Below are 13,621 nucleotides of genomic sequence, written 5' to 3'. Positions count from 1 at the left end.
AAATGAAATGTTGATGTGCCTTAGAGTTTGAGCAAAAGTGCTTAGGCCTATGTGGGAATAAGTTTTTTGTTATAGACACAGGAATACTGCTGCTTAAGGTGCAATGTTTATTTTCCCCTTTTAGACCCGAGAAAATATAGTTGTTCGAGGACTCCAAGTTTTCAAAAAAAAAGATGCTTATTTAACACTTTAGTACATCACTTAAAGTGCATAGAACCATTGGCATACATTGTGAAAACATGAGTAAATGATGGATGAAAACACACAAGTATTGCATCGAATGTGTTCAGTACATATAGGCTGGTGTACCATACAAAGCAACAAAGCCTACGATTACATTCGTGCGAAAAATAACAAACAGGCCTACCCTAGGGTGTAGGTGTATTGCCGGACACACGATACAGGTCTTCATGTAACACGCCAACACATTGTTTATAGCATCACAAGCTTATCAACACACACATAAATCATGTTGCCAGGGACACTGCCTGCCAGGGAAGTGCAATATGTGCTTAATAAAGAAAACCAAACACAAACCTGTATTGGTGAAACCAATGCAGCTCCCTCTGCAGTAGTCTCTTCATGATGCTTAAATTTCATATACCATTCCCACTTTGAGCAACTTCTGCCTTGGGATTGCAAAAGCCTTCTCCCCTTGCCTGAAGTTCTTCCTCAGGAATGAGTACATGTAGTTGACAACAATCTTTTTGAAAAAGGAAGAATTTGATCCTGCCCTGATTTCAGTTTCTCCAAGAATATAGACCACTCCTTTTGCAGCTCCCTCTGAATAAATTGTTTTTCTTCTGCAATTGTGTGGGATTGGTCTTCGCTAATCCTTCCAGATGAGTGCGCTGAGTAGCTGCTTATGGGAGGTTGGGTGATATCTGTAGTTTCACTTTACGTCAGTGCCTCTTCAATGTACACTGTGGAGCCGCTGGCTTTACGTGTTCTTGTGTTACTATCTGTGATGGAGGTTGCTTCAGCCTCAGTTTCCTGAATTTGCATGTTTGTGATAAAATGCCCTTCTTCAATATATGATTGGAGTCCTTCAACAAGGGAAGAAGAAAATTCCTTAGCCCCTTCTATGGTATCACTGTACCCATATCGTGCCACACACCGAAACATCCAGGAGGTTCTTGACTCAACTTTCCTGAAGCGGAATCGTTCTGAAACCTCAACATGAGGGATCGGCAGGTGTTTAATGGAAACAAACACTAGGATTGAATGAACAAAGGGTATTTTCTCAATGAGGTGGGGGAAAATTGGTGGGACACCCTGCACTAATTCTGTATAGAGGAAGCCTACCCCAGGAGTTCTTTTTATGTCATGTGCTTGAATGAGTTCTCGCATATCTTCATTTGTAACTATGTGCTCAAGCTCGTACTAGTATTTCTTTATGTGGACATAATGCCAAACACCCATGATCATCAGCAGAACTGCTGCAGTCACAATAGGTAGGTAACCCCCTTGTTTGAATTTGTATAGAACTGAAGAAAGATAGACAAGCTCTATGGAACCAAATACCAGGCAGAAGGGTATTATCAGCCAAATGCTCACCCTCCATATGAGAAGCATCACAATTACAAGCAGAATAGTTGTAATAACCATCACAGAAGTAACACAAATTCCTGCACAGAATTAACTCGGTGTCATGTTTCACAAAGCAGAGTAGTATAGGATTCACATTTGTCTCACCATATGCGTTGCCAATATTAGTTGTTGTCTTGAAACCAAATGTTACTATCACACAAAGCAACCCAAGAACAAAGTTTATCTCCGGAATGTACACCTGCCCCTCATAAAGTTTTGAGGTGTGGAGTACTTTGACCCTTGGAAAGCAGCCCAATGTTTGTGACTGTGAAATGATTGCGAATGAACCGGATATCATAGCCTGACTTGCAATTATCGCAGCAGAGACAGCAATTATGAAGGTTGGCCAGAACATTGGTCCTGCAAACAAGATGCAATTGTGTTTGATTCAAACAAAAGATGGAATTGAGGCACTACATCATCTTGAATAATTTACCTGGAATTGATTTATAGAAAGTATCAAGAACATGTTCTGGGTGTTTACGAAGGAACGCCGCTTGACCAATATAAGCTAATGACACTGACGGGAACAAAATAAAGCTGAAACTGATCTGAAATATAAAATAACACGATTGCTGTCATCTTATGTTAATCACAGCATAATAAGATGTAAAAGGTTAACATTAATTCCTGCACTTTTTATTGGTTACTATTTTTAAGGATAACCAAGATGCAAATGAAACCTTAACGTGACTTTCTCTGGAGCCATTTCTGATATTAGTTTCAGAAAGAACATACACATACCTGAATTGACCTTATGTTGAAATGGCCTAGATCAGCAAACATAGCTTCTGTGCCTGTTTTGGTGCCATTGAGGGTTAGGGTGTTAGGGAATTGATTTTGTGATATGCTTACATACGTTGAAAGTCACCTGTAAAGCATAAAAGGATGCCCCCAAGGGAGATCCATGCATCCTTTCCATTCGTTTTGAAGTAGTCTACGATGTATTTTGGATAGAAAGCTCTCAGAACACCGATGTCGTATTTGATTAAGTTGTAAATTCCAATGCCACCAATGAACAGGAACCACATCAGAATAATGGGTGCAAATGAATAGCCAACTTTGTCTGTGCCAAAACGCTGAACAGCAAACAGCACCACCAGAATGGCAACAGAGATCCATACCATTTGCTCTGCCGAGTAAGAATAGGAAAATGAAAAAAAAGGGTGTACCCAGTGCAGAGAGCTCCCGCTCTGTGCGGGGTCTGGGAAAGGGTGTCAGTGGCAAGCCTTACCCTCGCATGTGCAATGCAAGGAGACCGCGACTCGAACCCGGGACCTTCCGGTCACAGGCGGTAAGACTCTACCGCTTGCACCAGGCCCGCCCTTCAATAGAAAAATGAAACCCAAAGAAATTTTTGTTAGTGATGACATGAGAGTTATAGTAGTAGGAAACCACTTTGTTGTTTTTCCTTTTAATAATAAAATATGCTCCCTGTCCATATACATCATTGCTATACTTATTTCTTTTTGTGTGTCATGCCAGCAGAGCAAGCAGCAACCGAACCCACAGAGTGGCCCTGCTCCCTGCTCGGGTGGGGGAGCAACGACGGCAACCACTGGCAGACCTGCGCTAGTGGCTAGCAGGATGCATGAGCAGCGAGCTACGACAACGACCTGGCGGGCAATGCTAGTGGGGAGCTAAGACGGCAACATTGGCGTTTTCTTTCTGTGAGAAGACATGTGTGTCATGGCAAAAATGCTGATCATGCACTATCGCACTTATTACTGTGTACATTGTTTTTAGTTTTGCAGCTATCACGGCCAGTGGCTGGTGACCAAACAGCTCGCCACCAAGGTGGACAGATGCTCTTGTGCACAGAGAAACCTGGCCTTCTCACCAAACAAATGGTTTTACACGTTTGTCTGCACATTACAAGATATTCTATCAAATCAAATACTTGAGTGACAAATAATTCCTGTTAAGTTAGTATGTGCAAGGATTCTTTCAACTTTTCTGAAGCTGCCCTTCGTATTTTCATTTTTTATGCTTTTGTTCTACAATCAAGTCAAATAGCTCTTACCCTGTTTCAGCTGAGGTGCTTTCTCTTGGAGACCACTCACCACAGAGAGCACTGAAACACATCCACAAAACATAGATCACGTCATTTTGGCATATCTTATTTGGCAAGGAATGACTCACTAGCACAGATAGATCATAGGCAGCATGTCAATGTGCAAGTCTTCGTTAACAAGAAAAAAATGTTTGCCAACTTTAAAACTATGCTTTATAAATGTGTCACTGAAGGAGTAAAGGATATTTAGCATGCCTTCATTAATTATTACATGTACTTTACTGCTACTACTTCATTACTTGTATGAACTCAAAGATACAACTGAAACCATGAGAATAACCAGTAAAAGGCATCACTTGAAGTTCCAGTTATAGTTACCGGATATTGCTGGGGTCAAAACACCATCGCTGATAACCATTGAGGTGCCCAGTATGGTAAGGAGGAAAATGGCAACCTTAGCCACCATGCTACTTTCCAGCATCTTTTTCGTCCATTGAGCCCTCTTCATAGGGGCTGATACTGTTTCTAGGCCATAGTTTGAGACCATTGCATCGTCTGCTTGCTGATTTGGAATCAAGCTCACTTTTGCATACCGCGATATCAATGAGTAAAGTGCAAATGTGCCACCTACAAGATTATGTTCTTGTAAGGCCGGTGTAGCAAGAACTGTATATGATATATGAAACAATAATCTGTACAGCTGTCATGCTGCAACAGTGACTAGATAACACAGCAGGGCTGACTCTGGCGCCGGCCCCTGCATGTGGCTACAGTGCTGCAGGTGAGCCGTTCGGCGCCTGCACCTGTAGTGCTACAGTACTACATCAGGGGCCTTTTCGGCCCCGCCTTCCCCTGCTGTGTGTTCACACAAGGTAGCAGTAGATTATCTAACAATTCTTCCCATAATCCTACTGCTAACCCTTGCACCCCTTCCATGCCGATCATCTCCTTCAGCTCCGTGAACCGAAGACGTCCGAGCGGCTTGGTGAGGACGTCCGCGAGTTGCCGACCAGTTTCGACGAACTTGATGACGATCTGCCCTCCATCGACACAGTCCCTGAGGAAGTGAAACTTCACGTCGATGTGCTTGCTCCGGTCGTGCAGAACCGGATTCTTCGCTAGGGCGATGGCGGGCTGGTTGTTCACCATCAGTGCTGGTGGGTGAGCTTCCACCCCGGTCAGCTCGCCCAGCAGCCGGCGCAGCCACACAACTTGGCACGCCGCTGTGGCCGCCGCTACGTACTCTGCCTCGCACGTAGAAAGCGCCACCACCTTCTGTTTCAGCGACAGCCATGAAATTGGAGCCGACCCGAGGAAGGCGAGCACGCCGAAGGTGCTCCGTCGTCCGTCGATTTCCCCCGCCATGTCTGCATCGCTGAAGACAGTGAGCTACAGCCTACTTCCGCTGGTCTTGGGGAAGACGATCCCTTGATCCACCGTCCCCTTGATGTAGCGTAGTAGCCGCTTCACTGCAGCCCAGTGATCCTCTCTGGGATCCTCCATGAAGTGACCGACATAGCCCACGGCGAACGCAATGTCCGGCCTCGTGTGGACTAGGTAGCGTAGACCGCCGACGATACTCCGGTAGAGTGTTGCGTCCACCTTCGCCGCGGTGCTGGCCTTCGTCAGCTTCAGCCGCTCCTCCATCGAAGTCATGCATGGCTTGCACTTAGCCATGCCGCTCCGCTTCAATTGCTTCGAGGCGTACACGCTCTGATCGAGCGTGAGTGCCTCCCTCCCCTGTCTCACCTCGATGCCAAGGTAGTAGGTGAGCGTCCCAAGATCGCTCATTCGAAAACGAGCCGCCATCTCGCGCTTGAAGCTGTTGATGTCCTCCGCACACGCGCCGGTGACAATCAAGTCGTCCACATACACACCGGTCCTCGTCGCCGCGTGTAGAGTGCGTGCTCAGTTGTGCACCATGTGAACCCAAGCTCGCCCAGCGTGGCATCAAGCTTGGCGTTCCACGCTCGCGGGGCTTACCGTAGCACGTAGAGCGCCTTGCGCAGTCAGAGCACCCTATGCTCCTCTCCCTTGACGGCGAAACCCGGAGGTTGTCTGACGAAGACCGTTTCCGCCAGCTCGCCGTTGAGGAAGGCCGATTTAACGTCCAGGTGATGGACGCGCCAATCCTTTGCTGCTACTAACGCTAGTAGCAAACGAACAGACTCCATGCGCACTACCGGCGCAAAGACTTCCTCGAAGTCGATGCCCTTCGCGCTGTACAAATTCTCGGGCCACGAGGCGCTCCTTGTGCTTGACAACGGCACCGTGCTCGTCCTGCTTGACCTTGTACACCCGCTTCAGGCTGATCGGACAGCATCCTAGAGGTGGATCGACGAGCTGCCAAGTCCCATTTTCTTTGATCGCCTTCATCTCCACCAGCATCGCCCGTCGCCAGTTTCCATCGCGCTCGGCTAGCGTGAACGTGGGTGGTTCCTCAGCACTGACGAGTAGTAGCTCTGGGTCATTTAGCAGCCTACCCGCCAGGCCTAAGGGACCTGTGCCGCTGACGATGTCGTCCAGCCTGCGGAACCACACCTCCTCACCTTCGTGGAAGGCATCCACGAACTCAGGGATGTCACTTGGAGGTGAGGCGAACTTGATTGGCGTCGATGGAGTTTCCTGTTCTGCCAGAGTGCTCGGCATAGCACCTGGAGTGCTCGGCACCCCAGATGTAGTGGTCGGCACTACTCCTAGACAGCTCGTCACAACTCCTGCAGTGCTCGACACTACTGCAGGAGTGCTCAGCCTAAGTCTTGGAGTGGTCGGTACCACTGCAAGACCTCTTGGCTCTGCTACGGGAGTGCTCGGCACCCGTCCTGGAATGGTCACCACCACTGCAGAACCTTCCAGCATCACTCCTGGCGTTCTCGACATCTCTCCAGAAGTGCTCGGCACTCCTCCCGGAGTGCTCGACATGCCTCCCGAAGTGCCCAGCACTGCCCCAGGAGTGCTTGGCTCTATTGCTGGAGTGCTCGGCACCCCTCCCGGAGTGCTCGGCACCTCTTCCCCAGCGTCTCCACCACCGTGGATGACCAAATGCTCGACGACGAAGGTGCTGGTGAAGCCGCTAGCTTCCCCCGTGCTCGGACTGCTCCAATCCCAAGCCGCCTTCTCGTCTAACACGACGTCGCGTGAGACAAGTACCTTGTCTCCGCGTGGGTCGTAGAGCCGGTATGCCTTGGTACCCTCCGCGTAGCCCAGGAACACCATCGGTGTGCTCCTGTCCTCCAGCTTGGTGAGGTTTGGCTTCGTCTTCCTGACGTGGCCGATGTAGCCAAATGTCCGGAGGAAAGACATGCTCGGCTTCCGCCCATACCAAGCATCGAACGGCGTCTTGCCCGCCAGGGCCTTGGTGGGAGTGTGGTTGAGGATGAACACCACCGTGGTCACTGCCTCACCCCAAAACCTTGCTGGTATTCCCATGGCCTTCATCATGGATCGAGCCATGCCGACCACCGTCTAGTTCCGTGGCTCCACCACGCCATTCTGTTGTGGCGAATACGGCACGGTGTGGTGTGGTGTCGCACCACACCCTGTTCCGCGCAGTACGCAGCGAACTCCACCAAAGTGAATTCGTCGCCCCGATCAATCCTCAGCGTGCAGAGCTTCTTGCTGCTCTCGGCCTCCGCGCGCATCTTGAACTTCTTGATTGCCGTCACCGCTTCATCCTTGCTCGTCAGGAGTTGCATCCACATGTAGCGACTGTAATCATCCACGAGCAGGAAGAAGTAATGCCGACCACCATTTGTGGATGGTGTGATTGGCCTGCAGATATCGCCGTGAACGAGCTCAAGAGTGTCCTTCGCGCGATACTTGGCCGCCTTTGGGAACGACAGCCTCCTCTACTTCTCGTCCAGGCAGCTATCACACAGCTCGCCTCCGTGCTTGATGTGGGGTAGCCCTCGGACCATCTTTTCTAGCCGACCAAGCGCATCAAAGTTGAGATGTCTAAACCGGGCATGCCACAACCATGGCTCCTCGGTGTGCCTTGCCGCTAGGCACACCGGCTGTTCTACCTTCAGGTCGAGCAGGTACAACTGGTTATGGGACCTCTTCACCTTGGCGAGAAGTCTCTGCTCTCGGTCCCTGATCCTAAGGACACCGTCCTTGATCAGTACCTCGCTACCACGCTCATCCAGCTAGCCAATGCTGGATGATGCTGGAACACAACTGCAGGATGTAATATACATCCATTAGCGAGCGGTGCTCCCTGTTCTGGTATCTGAAGATGATGGTGCTACGCCCTCGAATAGCCACCCTTGAGCCGTCACCAAACTTCACCGTACCGGTAACATCGTCGTCGAGCTCGAAGAAGGCTGTCTTGGTGCCCATCATGTGGTTGCTGGCACCAGAGTCTAGATACCACCACTGCTCCTGGTCGGCGCCCACACGTCCGAGGTAGACTTGGTCGCGCGGTTTGTCGAGGTTGACAGCCTTTAGGGCCTTCCCAAGTCCTTCGCCCGCCATCACCTCTACCTTCTCCTCGGCCTCGACATCGTGCAGTGCACAGAACGTCGCCATCAGGATAGTGGCCTCATCCTCATCGTCAGCTTGCGCTAGATGAGCCTCAGCCTTCTTCTCCTGCTTGCGATTTGGGCACTCCCATGCCCAATGGCCCATCTTCCCGCAGCGCCGACAGGCGTTGGGGTCGACCTGCTTCTTCTTCCCCGAAGAAGCCTTGCCGCGGCGCTTGCCATCGCCACCGCGGCTGGAGGAGGCTACCCTGAAGTTCCTCCGAGCAGCCCACTCCTCCTCTATCAGCAGCAGCTTACCACTGTCCTTCGTTGCTGTCGCCTGGTCCAGGCATTCGTCCACCGCCCGCAGACAGCCTGTCACATCCTCAATGGTGAGGGTGGACAAGTCCAGCATCGTCTCTATGGAGAGAGCGATCTGGATGTACTTTGCTAGCACGGAGTGGAGGTACTTGGAGACTGCCTCCTCCTCGTCGATGGTGACGCCGTGGCTCTTCAGCTTGCTGATGAGCGTCTGCAGGCGGAGGGAGAAGTCCTCCACCGATTCACCATCCTTGAACTTGAGGTTGGCGTACTCCTGCTTCAGAAGCTGGGCCGTTGCCTTCTTTGCGTAGTCGGAACCGACGCGCATCGTCGCAATGGCCTCCCATGCCTCCTTAGCAGAGCTTTTCGCCCCCAAGGGCTCCATGTACTCCACCGATACAGCAGCGAGGATAGCCTCTAACGCTGACATGTCGTATTCTTTATTTTCGGTGCCCTTGTCAACAGCATTCCAGAGCCGTCGGGCTCTGAGCTTGACCTTCATGGTCACCGACCACTCCCCATAGTTGGTGTGAGTCAGCGTCGGCCAACTGGTGCCGCTGACCTCCCGCACCGTGCGAACAACGACCTCCTGTCGTGTTTGGGCAGCCATAGTAGTGCCACTGTTGTCGCCCATCTCCAAACCGTTCGGCATCGCCAACGGTTAGTCCGGCGACGGTGCTTGTACGGCTCCGATACCACTTGTTGGCCCACAGGATCACCGGCTCAGGTGAGTCGATCACTCACCGGTCTTGCCGAGCACCCGCTAGTGTTGCCGAGCACTCACTAGCCATGCCGACCACACTCTATGGCTAGAGGTAGAAGAAGAAGGGAGAACATAGCATATACACACAGCAAAGACACCAGCGTTGGCCGGAGCCCTGTATAGGAGAAGGCAAGTTTGAACTCTCTTTGTTGAGTTGCAGTGACAAACTATATATACAACTCTACCCATCTAGTCCTAGTACAGCTGCCATGCTGTAATAGTGACTAGATAACATAGCAGGGCTGACTCTGGCGCCGACCCCTGCATGTGGCTACAGTGCTGCAGGTGAGCCGTTCAGCGCTTGCACCTGCAGCGGCTACAATACTACAGCAGGGGGCCTTTTCGGCGCCGTCTTCCCCTGCTGTATGTTCACATAAGGTAGCAGTAGATTATCTAACAAATGCTAGTGGGGAGCTAAGACTGCAACATTGGCGTTTTCTTTCTGTGAGAAGACATGTGTGTCATGGCAAAAATGCTGATCATGCACTTTCGAACTTATTACTGTGTACATTGTTTTTAGTTTTGCAGCTATCACGGCCAGTGGCTGGTGACCAAACAGCTCGCCACCAAGGTGGACAGATGCTCTTGTGCACAGAGAAACCTGGCCTTCTCACCAAACAAATGGTTTTACAAGTTTGTCTGCACATTACAAGATATTCTATCAAATACTTGAGTGACAAATAATTCCTGTTAAGTTAGTATGTGCACAGAGAAACCTGGCCTTCTCACCAAACAAATGGTTTTACAAGTTTGTCTGCACATTACAAGATATTCTATCAAATACTTGAGTGACAAATAATTCCTGTTAAGTTAGTATGTGCATGGATTCTTTCAACTTTTCTGAAGCTGCCCTTCGTATTTTCATTTTTTATGCTTTTGTTCTACAATCAAGTCAAATAGCTCTTACCCTGTTTCAGCTGAGGTGCTTTCTCTTGGAGACCACTCACCGCAGAGAGCACTGAAACACATCCACAAAACATAGATCACGTCATTTGGACATATCTTATTTGGCAAGGAATGACTCACTAGCACAGATAGATCATAGGCAGCATGTCAATGTGCAAACTATGCTTTATAAATGTGTCACTGAAGGAGTAAAGGATATTTAGCATGCCTTCATTAATTATTACATGTACTTTACTGCTTCTACTTCATTACTTGTATGAACTCACAGATACAACTGAAACCATGAGAATAACCAGTAAAAGGCATCACTTGAAGTTCCAGTTATAGTTACGGGAAATTGCTGGGGTCAAAACACCATCGCTGATAACCATTGAGGTGCCCAGTATGGTAAGGAGGAAAATGGCAACCTTAGCCACCATGCTACTTTCCAGCATCTTTTTCGTCCATTGAGCCCTCTTCATAGGGGCTGATACTGTTTCTAGGCCATAGTTTGAGACCATTGCATCGTCTGCTTGCTGATTTGGAATCAAGCTCACTTTTGCATACCGCGAATGAGTAAAGTGCAAATGTGCCACCTACAAGATTATGTTCTTGTAAGGCCGGTGTAGCAAGAACTGTATATGATATATGAAACAATAATCTGTTTTCCACAAGGCATATTGTAACCATTTCATATAGTGGAGCCCAGTTTTTATGTATACCAGTTCCTTGATCTAGCAGAAAAGTGCTAAGAATAAATAATACTCATATTCATATTTAGAAATGTACAGAATCATTTTTTTTCCTTATCTGGAAACATCTGAGGATGAAATATAATGCTTCTTGACATATAGTTGATTCCCATCTCATCATATTATTAAAGAAAGGAAATTAAACAAGCTGAAGGTTAACGAGAGTAATTTCTCCAGCGAACGGGAATCTAAAGGATTCTTAGATAAGGAAAACTTACCATCGCCGTTGTCATTTGCATACAGAACAATGAAGACATACTTGATCATAGGTAGAAGAATTATGCTGTAAAAAATAAGTGACAGGACTCCATAGAGGTCATCAACATTGCTGATGCCACTTGTAAAGGTGCTTGCATACACATACAACGGTGATGTGCCTATGTCACCATATATCACTCCAATGCACTGGAATGTCAAATGCAACGTTCGAGCCCAACTATCCTGTCTCATGTAGTGAATATATGTAGTAAGTATGAATATCTAATCCACAGCATAGTTCAAATATAACTATTGTTTTGTAGATCATAGATATTATGACTTCAATGTTTGTTTCAATCCTTTACTTCATGGATTGAGTATCATATAGAAACTCATTGTTGTGTTCACAGTGCTCAAGAACCCATTTAATCTATAGTGTCAAAAAGCTTTATCTCTTCTTTGAACAAGAATGGCGCCGCCACGGACATTAATGGCGCCGCCGGGAGAACTGGCATTAGTTGGCAGCCCTTCGGAAGTTCCTAGCAGCCAAGGTTCCACTGCAGCCACAACCCCGTCGATCGCATACAGGAACCAACTAGTTGCACCTTGGTGTTTCTCAGCGGCGGCAGAACATTGTGATGGAGGTGGCAACGGGTGTGGCACATCCTCCCGGTGGCTTACACCACAATAATAAGATACCGCCAGACTACACTAGGGTCGAGGTGCATACCATGAAGCCCGAGTTCATGTAGTGGAGGATAGACTACGCAACTCCCGAGGGGCTGGTGTTACTCGGAGACGTAATGGCGCAATTCATCCTCTGGCACAAACGGGACATTATATTGACTGCTTCTTCGCCGCCTCCCCCTCTCTCAAATTTGGAGCGAGTTGTTGAGGACGGGAAGATATTTTCACCGTCTCGTGACCACCACATTCCTGAGATGCCACATTCTTCCCCGCCTCCTAGCGAGCATGTGCCTAATAAGCCACAACCTTCTCCAGCTCGTACTGAGCAAGTGCATGATGAGATGCCACAGTCTTCTCAACAAGCGCAACCGATACATGAACAATGAGTGCCTCCTAAAGAAGGTGATGCACAAGAAGATGACGACGTGCCTAAATGGGAACTTCGAAAGAAGCATCCAATCACCATAAGGCCAATTTATGTTCTGATGAAAGACGTCTCGTCGGTGCATAAGTGGTATGCCCATGACTAGTTCAGGCCTGAGAACCAAGTTAAAAAAGTGCCAACACGGGCTTCTGAGGAGGCCGTCACTAGCAAAGTCCACCAAACAGCAAAGAAGTATCAAATGTTGATGCCATCAAATGGTCAAAGGATTGCCCGAAAACATATGAAAGAGGCAAGCCCTTCCTACCAAACCGGGACATCCAGCGCCTATCACTTGGAATGAGAAGGTTCCATGATTGGTACTTGCGTGTTCTCCTAACGAGCATAGACCTCGTACAAGCATGCTTCCCCACCGGCACATTTGTTAGCCTAGCCGGGAAAATTATCATGGACTTCAATGACATGCAGACACGCTTTCACCTCGAAGCAATGGAAATGAATCTAATTCACACATGGTGCCTGTAAGTCCTTGACCTCTCGATATGATATGAATGTAATCTTTGGATTTTGTTGTAACTAACCCACGCCGTGATTTGCAAAATGCAAGTGCACATTGTAAAACAAATGCCAAGTATGAAAGCCGGGTATATAGACCCTCAAGCTATAGCACAAACAAATTTTAATTACCCTAGACAGTGGAAACTAGATGCCAAAGAGCTAGCTGCTGGAAAGACCATTCGGGAGAAAGAGGACATCCGTGCGAAGAAACTAAGGCAAGAATCCCTTAAGGTTTCGGCATACATTGTCCTGGCTTTTAAAAATCTCCAATAGCACTCTACTATATGGCTACCATACAACTTCGAGTAAGTTCAACTCTATACTTAAAACTTTGTTCGATATATATTATTCGATGCAAAAGAGCTTATCTAGTTCTATGATTAAATTCATGCAGCAACCATTGGATTTGTATAGGCGTCGATGTCTGGAGGAGCATGGTGTCGGTGCGGGACCTACGGGATACCCCGCAAGGAAGGGAGAAGACCTAGTCTAATTAGGATTCTTCCCCTGTAATCTTAGTAGCAGTGTTACTCTGTAATCCTACTAGGAATTCTCATTGTAAACCGACTACGACTCTGACCTCCTGACTATATAAAGGAGGGCAGGGCTCCTTAGATCGGGAGTTCAAGACAACAATTGTACAACACAACACTTTACAATCAATCCAACACAAAGGCTAACGCTGACTGGACGTAGGGCTATTACTCGATCTACGATCGAGGGCCCGAACCAGGATAAATCGACTGTCTCTTGCGTTAACCGTCGAGTTCTGCATACGCTGAAGCCCAAACAATACTGCCCCGGGTACTCCCGTGGCAGGCTATCGGTGGTCAAACACCGACAGCTGGCGCGCCAGGTAGGGGCTTTCGGCGACTTTGCATCCGAGAGCTCGATGGACCTCGACAACATGATCTTCCTGAAGGGATCAATCTTCATCTTCGGTTCATGGATCTGCGAGGCGGGCGATGATGGAAGGCTCCAAGGCCGTTTCCTCGAAGATTCAGATCATCA

The 13,621-nt window shown here is 48.4% G+C and overlaps 1 pseudogene; it reads right to left on the bottom strand.

The window, feature by feature from the left end:
- Positions 1 to 589: 589 nt before the first annotated feature.
- On the bottom strand, positions 590 to 12,960 carry LOC136497357 (potassium transporter 1-like; annotated as a pseudogene).
- Positions 12,961 to 13,621: the final 661 nt, after the last annotated feature.

Source organism: Miscanthus floridulus, chromosome 12 (genome assembly GCF_019320115.1).
Source record: "Miscanthus floridulus cultivar M001 chromosome 12, ASM1932011v1, whole genome shotgun sequence".
NCBI lineage: Eukaryota > Viridiplantae > Streptophyta > Magnoliopsida > Poales > Poaceae > Miscanthus > Miscanthus floridulus.
This window is presented reverse-complemented; position numbering and strand designations above follow the sequence as displayed.